Below are 7,803 nucleotides of genomic sequence, written 5' to 3' on the forward strand. Positions count from 1 at the left end.
AAACAAAACCCAGCAAAGTATATGTGTTAGGATCATAACTCACTCTCAGATATTTCTGGCACAGTGTTACTTGGTAGAATTTCTTTGCAATGAAATAAAAGGTTTTTTTTTTTTTTTTTTTTTTGATAATACTGAGGATGGTGCCTAGGAAATATTGAGAGGCACAGATTTCACATTAGCTCTTGCCATGGCTGGAGAAAGAAGTGGCAGCCAACTCCAGTGTTCTTGCCTGGCGAAACCCAGGGTCGGGGGAGCCTGGTGGGCTGCCATCTATGGGGTCGCACAGAGTCAGACAAGACTGAAGTGACTTAGTAGTAGTAGTAGCAGCAGCAGCTTGCCAAGACTAGGAGTTTCTGTGCTCTGATGATCCCCATCTCCCTCCTTCTGTACTGTTGGCATCCACAGGCCCTTCATTCACTCACTCATTCTTCAAACCAAGAGAAAACTTCCCCTATGCTAGGCTAGTACCAAGTCTGGGCAATTTTCTCCATCATTGGGGAGTGCCCAGTAAGGAGAGGGAGGCAAGGAAGCCTCGCCTGAAGTGTAGAATCCATTACTTTAGAGAACAGAAAAGAGGCATCCAGTCTCCCTAGGGCAGTCTGGACTTCAGGGCAAGGAGAGGAAGTGACCGCTGGAGGGCGCAGGTGGCCCCTGATGGGACAGGAATGACAGACTGCGGCAGGCCCCCGAGCAGGGCTCAGCCATAGTGCTCCAGGAAGAACACGATGGCAAGGGCCCAGGAGAAATATTTCTGGTTCTGGCTCACTTTCTGGCTGTGTGTGGCTGAGCATCTCTGTGCTCCGGATTTCCCTTCTGTGATGAGAAGTAGGTAAAATTACCTATTGTCACTATCAATAAGCCAACAATCAGGGAGGAATTTTAAGCTGGTGATGGAAGTGATTATTTTTGTGTATCAGAAAGATCCATCTGGCAGCAGCAAGCAGATGGGCCTGAGTTGAAGAGACTGACCCCCAGGAGACTAATAAGGGCTGTCACTCAGATTGGGGGAGGCTTCTATTCTTCTTCTTTCTCTGCATCCTTGCACAGCCCTGCCCACCCCAATCAGACCTCAGGGCCTGGTACTCAAGACTGTGCTGGGAGGGAAAGGAGAACCTGAAGGTCACACTATGAGCTCAGTCCTATAGGGCTTGAGGTAGCTTTATGTTCCAGGCAGGGACACAGCCTCTAGCCAAGCTCACTACCCATCCTGGACCTCGTAGATCAGAGTCTCTGTAGGGATGGGATATTATACTTTGTAAAATCTCCCAGGTGACCATAAAGGTGAATTTAGGAACCATACAATGAAGTAGGACTAACCCAGTGTTCACACAGTAATAAAACACACATATTGGGACATATGCCTTTTTCTGGACTTGGTCACTTTCTGTGGTATCTCCAGCTAAATGGGGGATATATCTATCAAGAAACCAAGAAGCTGTGTTCCTTGATTGTGGAAAAACCCTGACATACTGTGTGAAAGTGCTCTGTGTTTGTTCACTGGCTTATTACCCTAACAACACTGGGAGTCAGGTGGTGGTATTCCTACTTTGTAGATAAGGAAATGGAGACTTGGAAAGCAGAAATAGTTTTTCAAAATATGATGCAAATTCAGGTCTATCCAGCCCTCATCCAGTGTTCTTTCTACTAAAGCACACCATCTGCTACATAGTGCCCAAGTGCCAGGAAAGGTGAAACAAGTGGTCCTGTCTCCTTTGAAGCTGTCATCTTAGAACAGACAGGCTTGACACACATGGAACTTTTAGAGGACAATTAAGAGTGAATCGATGCAGTATTGATTCTCGAGTGCAATGGGACAAATACAGCATATAAATGTGCTAATAGGGCTGATCTGTCAGGATGTTTTGTGCTAATTGGAGTGGCTTGGTACATCCTCCACATGACAAAATGAGCCAAAATGCTTCCTTAGCTTGACAAGCCATCTCCCTGCATTGACACTTGCCGTGATGAATAAGCAACTAAGGGCATGCTCCCCTGTCTTGTCCCCAGGTGGAGATGTGTGTCTGGAGAGTCAGTCATGCATACATTCAGCTCTCTCACCTGTTCTTAGGAAATGACGGGAGGCCAATGGCAGCTGTAGAGCAGGCTGGCTGTTGGCAACATGAGTGGACGGACAGCTCCAACTCACCCGGAGTCCCAATAGACTGCTGGGTTATTTTGTAGAAAACATCACAATTCAATAGTACTGGAGGCAGCAGAAGAAAGATCATTTGCCTTATGTGAACTGCTGGTTTGAAAGCACTTCTCCCTAATACGCGTTCTATAACTTGACACGAGGGCCCAAATGGCCATTGACAAGCATGTCAAAGGAAAAAGAGAAGAGACAAAGAAAAAAGACAGTCGGGTTCAAATCATACACAGGCCTCTCCAGGAGGAACTGCTTCTCCCTCACTTACAGTCAATTCTGTGTTTTCTGGGGCACTTTTTTTCTGACATCTTCATCTCAGTTAGTCTTGTCTCTTGTCTGAGGAACATAAAGGATTGTTTCCTTTCTTCAGCAGCTGCAAAATACATCTGGTGGCATAATGACTTAACTAAGGGCTGGATTTAATTAAGAAGTGTCAGACGTTCTTTTATTTTAAATTCTTACACAGTTCCCACAGGAGGAGAATTTCTTATGAAACGGTCTCTATGTTATGTGATAGCATTTTAAAACTTTCCCCAATGGTCTCCAAATAAAACCGACAAACACTGTCCTTGAAACAAGGAAGTGAAAAAAGATCTCTTTCATGTTAATTGAAAGTACACCTGTGTCTAACCCTACCACATATTTAGATGAAAATGTAAAGACGAGGCAAATTTCCAGAGTTCCCCAAACAACAATGGCACTAGATAATGGAACGTTTGTAATGCTGGTTATTTGAGGCAGTCCCAAGGGTGGTGATCCTTTTCTTTCACTACATATCTTCTCTTAAGTCCCAGGCATTAGGAGGGGTACCCGGTGTCCTTCACTGACAGTGATCCCTATGTGCATCCAGTACCTGACATCACTCATATCAGGCGTACTGCCACCATGCTTCTGTCATTGAAAAACTGGATTACCCACAGCTCTACATGTCATTGTCCCCTCATTCATTTTTTCATGCAACTCTATTTTTGACTCAGTGCCAGATGGGACCATTATTACAGTCATTTCTATGCTTTCTGAGGCACTTTGCTTCTAACTTCTTCATCTCAATTAGCCTTGTCTCCTCAGTGAGCCTGTAAATTGATTCAGGAATCAGTTTGATTCATGCACTGAATCAGAATCCAGTGCATCATGGAGATACTAGCAGAAGGTACCCCTATGTATGGTCCTGACTATCTGGTGTGTCCATCATGGGCCTCAAAAATGAGGTGCAATGGTTATGTGGTCTGTGGTGTCCCGAAACCCCACTGTTATTCCTTGAGAGGTTCTAGTACATGAAGCCCATGTCACTGACACTGGGATTCAGTGAGATCGGGTATAGTCTTCGGGACTCTCAACCTACAGCCTGTTATACAGAGTGAAGTAAGTTAGAAACAGAAAAACAAATATTGCATATTAATGTATATATATGGAATCTAGAAAAATGGTATTGATGAACCCATTTGCAGGGAAGAAATGGATATGCAGATGTAGAACATGGATTTGTGGACACAGTGGAGGCAGGAAAGAGTGGGATGAATGTAGAAGGTAGCATCGACATATGTCACTACCATGCAAAATAGATAGCTGGTGAGAAGTTGCTATGTAACACAGGAAGCCCAGTCCTTAGGGCTACCTCAGAACTCTGGATGTCACCGGCGATAGTTACTTCCTTTCTCTGTCATCAGATGGTGGACTATACCAGAGAAGCCTGGCATGCTGCAGTTCATGGGGTTGCAAAGTGTCAGACATGACTTAGCGACTGAACAACAACAGTTGTTAGCCACCCCCTAAAAATGCTTTTGGAATGAATGAATAAATTGCTGTGTTTAATCCATATATCACTATTCTTTTTTTTAATCCATAAAAACTTTGGTGTTTATTTCATAAAAACAAGAGTAGTCTCTTATGTAACCATAATACAATTATCAAAATCAGGAAATTAACTTTGATATAATATATTATATTATCTGTAAACATTATTTAAAAAATTTGAAAACTATCCCAATACATTATTTTTTCTTCTTTTTCTTTTTTTTTTTCTTTTTCTTTTACTTCATTTTAGTTTACAATACTGTATTGGTTTTGCCATACATCAACATGAATCCACCATGGGTGTACATGAGTTCCCAATCCTGAACCCCCCTTGCACCTCCCTCCCTAAACCATCTCTTTGGGTCATCCCAGTGCACCAGCCCCAAGCCTCCTGTATCCTGCATCGAACCTAGACTGGCGATTCATTTCTTACATGATATTATACATGTTTCAATGTCTTTCTCCCAAATCATCCCATCTCTCCCTCTCCCACAGAGTCCAAAAGACTGTTCTATATGTCTGTGTCTCTTTTGCTGTCTCACATACAGGGTAATCATTACCATCTTTCTAAATTCCATATATATGTGTTAGTATACTGTATTGATGTTTTTCTTTCTGGCTTACTTCACTCTGTATAATTGGCTCCAGTTTCATCCACTTCATTTGAACTGATTCAAATGTATTCTTTTTAATGGCTGAGTAATACTCCATTGTGTATATGTACCACAGCTTTCTTATCCATTTATCTGCTGATGGACATCTAGGTTGCTTCCATGTCCTGGCTATTGAATTATTCTTATATGCAAAAAATTAAGCAGGCTATACAGTTGAGAGCTGTTTATAAATCCTATTTCCTGGGAATTAGTGACCAATTAGTGTTCCAGTTATAGGGAAATCCAGAATTTCTTCTTTCATTATCCCAATTCCAGTGTTAAAAGTATTTCTGCCCCATCACTGTCTTAAAGTGGCCTGTGCTGTCAAGAGAATCCAAATCTGTCCTCTTTATTCTGCTTTCATGTGGACAGCTCATCCCTGCTACCCTCCATCCAGTGCTGGCTGCCCTCCTGTGCTAACCTCCCAGGCAAGCTCTTGTGTCCTGCTCTGTACCATGCCCCTGAAGGCTGCAGAAGAGGAGGGTGCTAGGGAACCTGGGGCTAAGAGTGAAGAGCCTGCAGTCATGATCATTGATGAGAATTATGAGTTGGGCCCTTTACAGACCATCACGTGCTGCCAACTGGTGAAGGCTGTAAACTTGGATGATAGAACTGGTTGGCTGTGAACAGTGACAGGGCATGGTTAAGGGTTACTGGTGCCACAAATATGGATTCCTTTATTCTTGGGGCCATTGGGAGGCACCACAGGTGCTGGGGGCACCCAGGACTCTGCTTCAGATCTTTAAAAGCTCCCTTAGATTATGAAATAGTCTGTCAGTAACTATTACCATTCAATGAAACAAGCTGCCAGCCACCGCTTTGTCTAATGTCCTTGTCAGTGTGAGAAATCCTCTTAGGCTCCCTGATATGCATCCCTCCCTTTTGGCTGACAGCACACAACTCTTTGTGGGGCAAAATACTTTTGTTCCTAAGAAATAAATTCACACTGAGCTCACAAGTTTCTCCTTACATCTTTTTCATTAATCCTTATTTCTCTGGAAACAGCGCAAATAATACCCAATATTTCTTATAAATTTTCAACCATGCAAAAGATTATGTCTCAGAAAGAAGCATATTTTTATAACTTTTATGGAATCTGTATAGGTACATATTTAAAATGTCAAATTGATGTAGATCACAAAAGGAAAAATAAAGATCTCCTGTCTACTCATAACAGGAAGTCTCTGTCCCCACTGTCCACAGTTTCTTCCAGAAAAATATCTTTCACATACTTGTGCTTTTAAAAAAAAATATTATTATTCATGCAGCCCTGGAGGGGCAAAAAAAGACTTTAATAAGGGGAGGGAGGATCAACCAGAATAACAAAAGATACAGCGAGCATGGGAGTAGAGGAACCAGAGCAGGCAGGAGGCCCTGGTAGGGATGTTCTGGAGGACTCTCCTTGCCATGTCTAGCACAGGCACTGCTCTGACAGACAAGGTGAATCAGTGCCCCCTCTCAGCTGGGAGGGCAAGAAGAAGCCCCTGGGGCCAAAGACAGCCAAGCTTTTAGGTCCCAGCTCCTAGCTATGCCTGGAGGCCACCAGTTCAGCCTTTGTCCCCAGTCAGTGCTGGGTGGCCAACTGCAGGCAAAGCTCAGGAAGCTGGCAGAGGGTCCCTACCACTTCTACTGGGCCCAAGGAGACAGGAGGATGAGGGAGAGGAATGCAAGTCTGAAACCTTCCTCCAGCCCCACCTGGGGTGGCTCTGGGGAGGAACAGTAATTGCCTTCTGGCCCCAGGCCCTCGCAGACCCACGAACAATAAGGTACAGTCACTAGGACCAGTCACAGTCACTGGAGGTGGAGATCATTTGTTTCTTTAAAAAAAAAAAAAGACAAAAAGGTTGCAGTCTCCTACAAGCACAGAGATTTATGTTTCAAGATGTTAAGAAGAATTATCTGTTCTGGCCCAGCACATCAGAAGCAAGACTGACCAGGCACATGTGGCCTCGGGGTAGGTCCACTGCTGCTTTGTGGCCCAGCGAGCAAGCGCAACACCCACCTCCTGCATGTAATGCCCACCCCGACTCAGCTCCGCTCTGCTACTGCCACCTCTGCCACTCCAGGATGCCTTCTCAGAGACATGGGGGAGCCTGAGGGGTAAGGCCGTGAGATCCAGCCATATAGTTTAAACATTCTTGAGGTACTCCTCTGCCACAAAGTGCTCACGGGCATTGACCAACAGCTTCATCTCACTGATCTCCTTGTCAATTTCTTCCATGAAGGGGATCACAAAGTCCACAAACTTGTGTTTATACGTCTGCTCTGTGTGGAAGTTGGTGAACAGAAAGCTGATGTCATACCCCTCCACTGGTTTCCTTCAGAGGATAAAGAAGTTCTCTGCTTGCATCATGATGAGGTGCATGAACTTGTGACATAGAATCGTCTCTGTTTCACCAGCCTGTTTCGCAGCAATGCTGACCCTGACAGAGTTGATGGAGCGTTCCATCACGATCTTTTCCTTCTCAGCCCTGCTGATGGTTATTGGTTGTAGAGTGAGCTCTTTGCTACTTCTGACTTCCACTTTTGGCTTGTTGTGTTGCTCCACTATCTGGGAGAAATCCTCCAAGCAGAGGGCGGCCTGCAGCGTGGCCTGCTCCACACTCAGGTAGGGCTGGAGAGTGGCAGTCATCGCAGATGCTGGCTGGGCAGGAAAGCAGAAGTGCAGAAGTGTCCAGGCCAGCAATGCCAGACCTGTCTCACTTGTGCTTTTTTTTAAGTTTATTTTTTTAATTGGAGGAAAATTGTTTTACAATGTTACATCAGTTTCTGCCATACAACAATGCGAATCGACCATAATTATATGTATATTCTACCATTCTTGAGTCTCCCTCCCTTCCTCCCATCCCTCCCGTCTAGGTCTTCACAGAGCTCCAGGCTGGGCCCCCTGTGCTACACAGCTACTTCTCACCAGCTATTTTCCACATTTTAGTGTATATATGTAGATACTACTTTCTCCATTCATACCACTTTCTCTTTTCCCCACTGTGTCCACAAGTCTGTTTTCTATATCTGCTTCCTTCCCTGAAAATAGGTTCATCAATACTTTTTTCTAGATTCCATATACATGCATTAATATACAATATTTGTTTTTCTCTTTCTGAATTACTTCACTCTGTATAACCTGCTCTAGGTTCATCCACCTCACTAGAACTGACTTAAATTTGTTCTTTTGTATGTTTTAGTAATATTCCATGGTATAAATGTACT

The 7,803-nt window shown here is 44.0% G+C and overlaps 1 pseudogene; it reads right to left on the reverse strand.

The window, feature by feature from the left end:
• Window positions 1–6,721: 6,721 nt before the first annotated feature.
• LOC101106402 (actin-related protein 2/3 complex subunit 4-like) lies at window positions 6,722–7,225 on the reverse strand (annotated as a pseudogene).
• Between the last annotated feature and the right edge of the window lie 578 nt (window positions 7,226–7,803).

This window comes from Ovis aries, chromosome 2 (genome assembly GCF_016772045.2).
Source record: "Ovis aries strain OAR_USU_Benz2616 breed Rambouillet chromosome 2, ARS-UI_Ramb_v3.0, whole genome shotgun sequence".
Taxonomy (NCBI): Eukaryota; Metazoa; Chordata; class Mammalia; order Artiodactyla; family Bovidae; genus Ovis; species Ovis aries.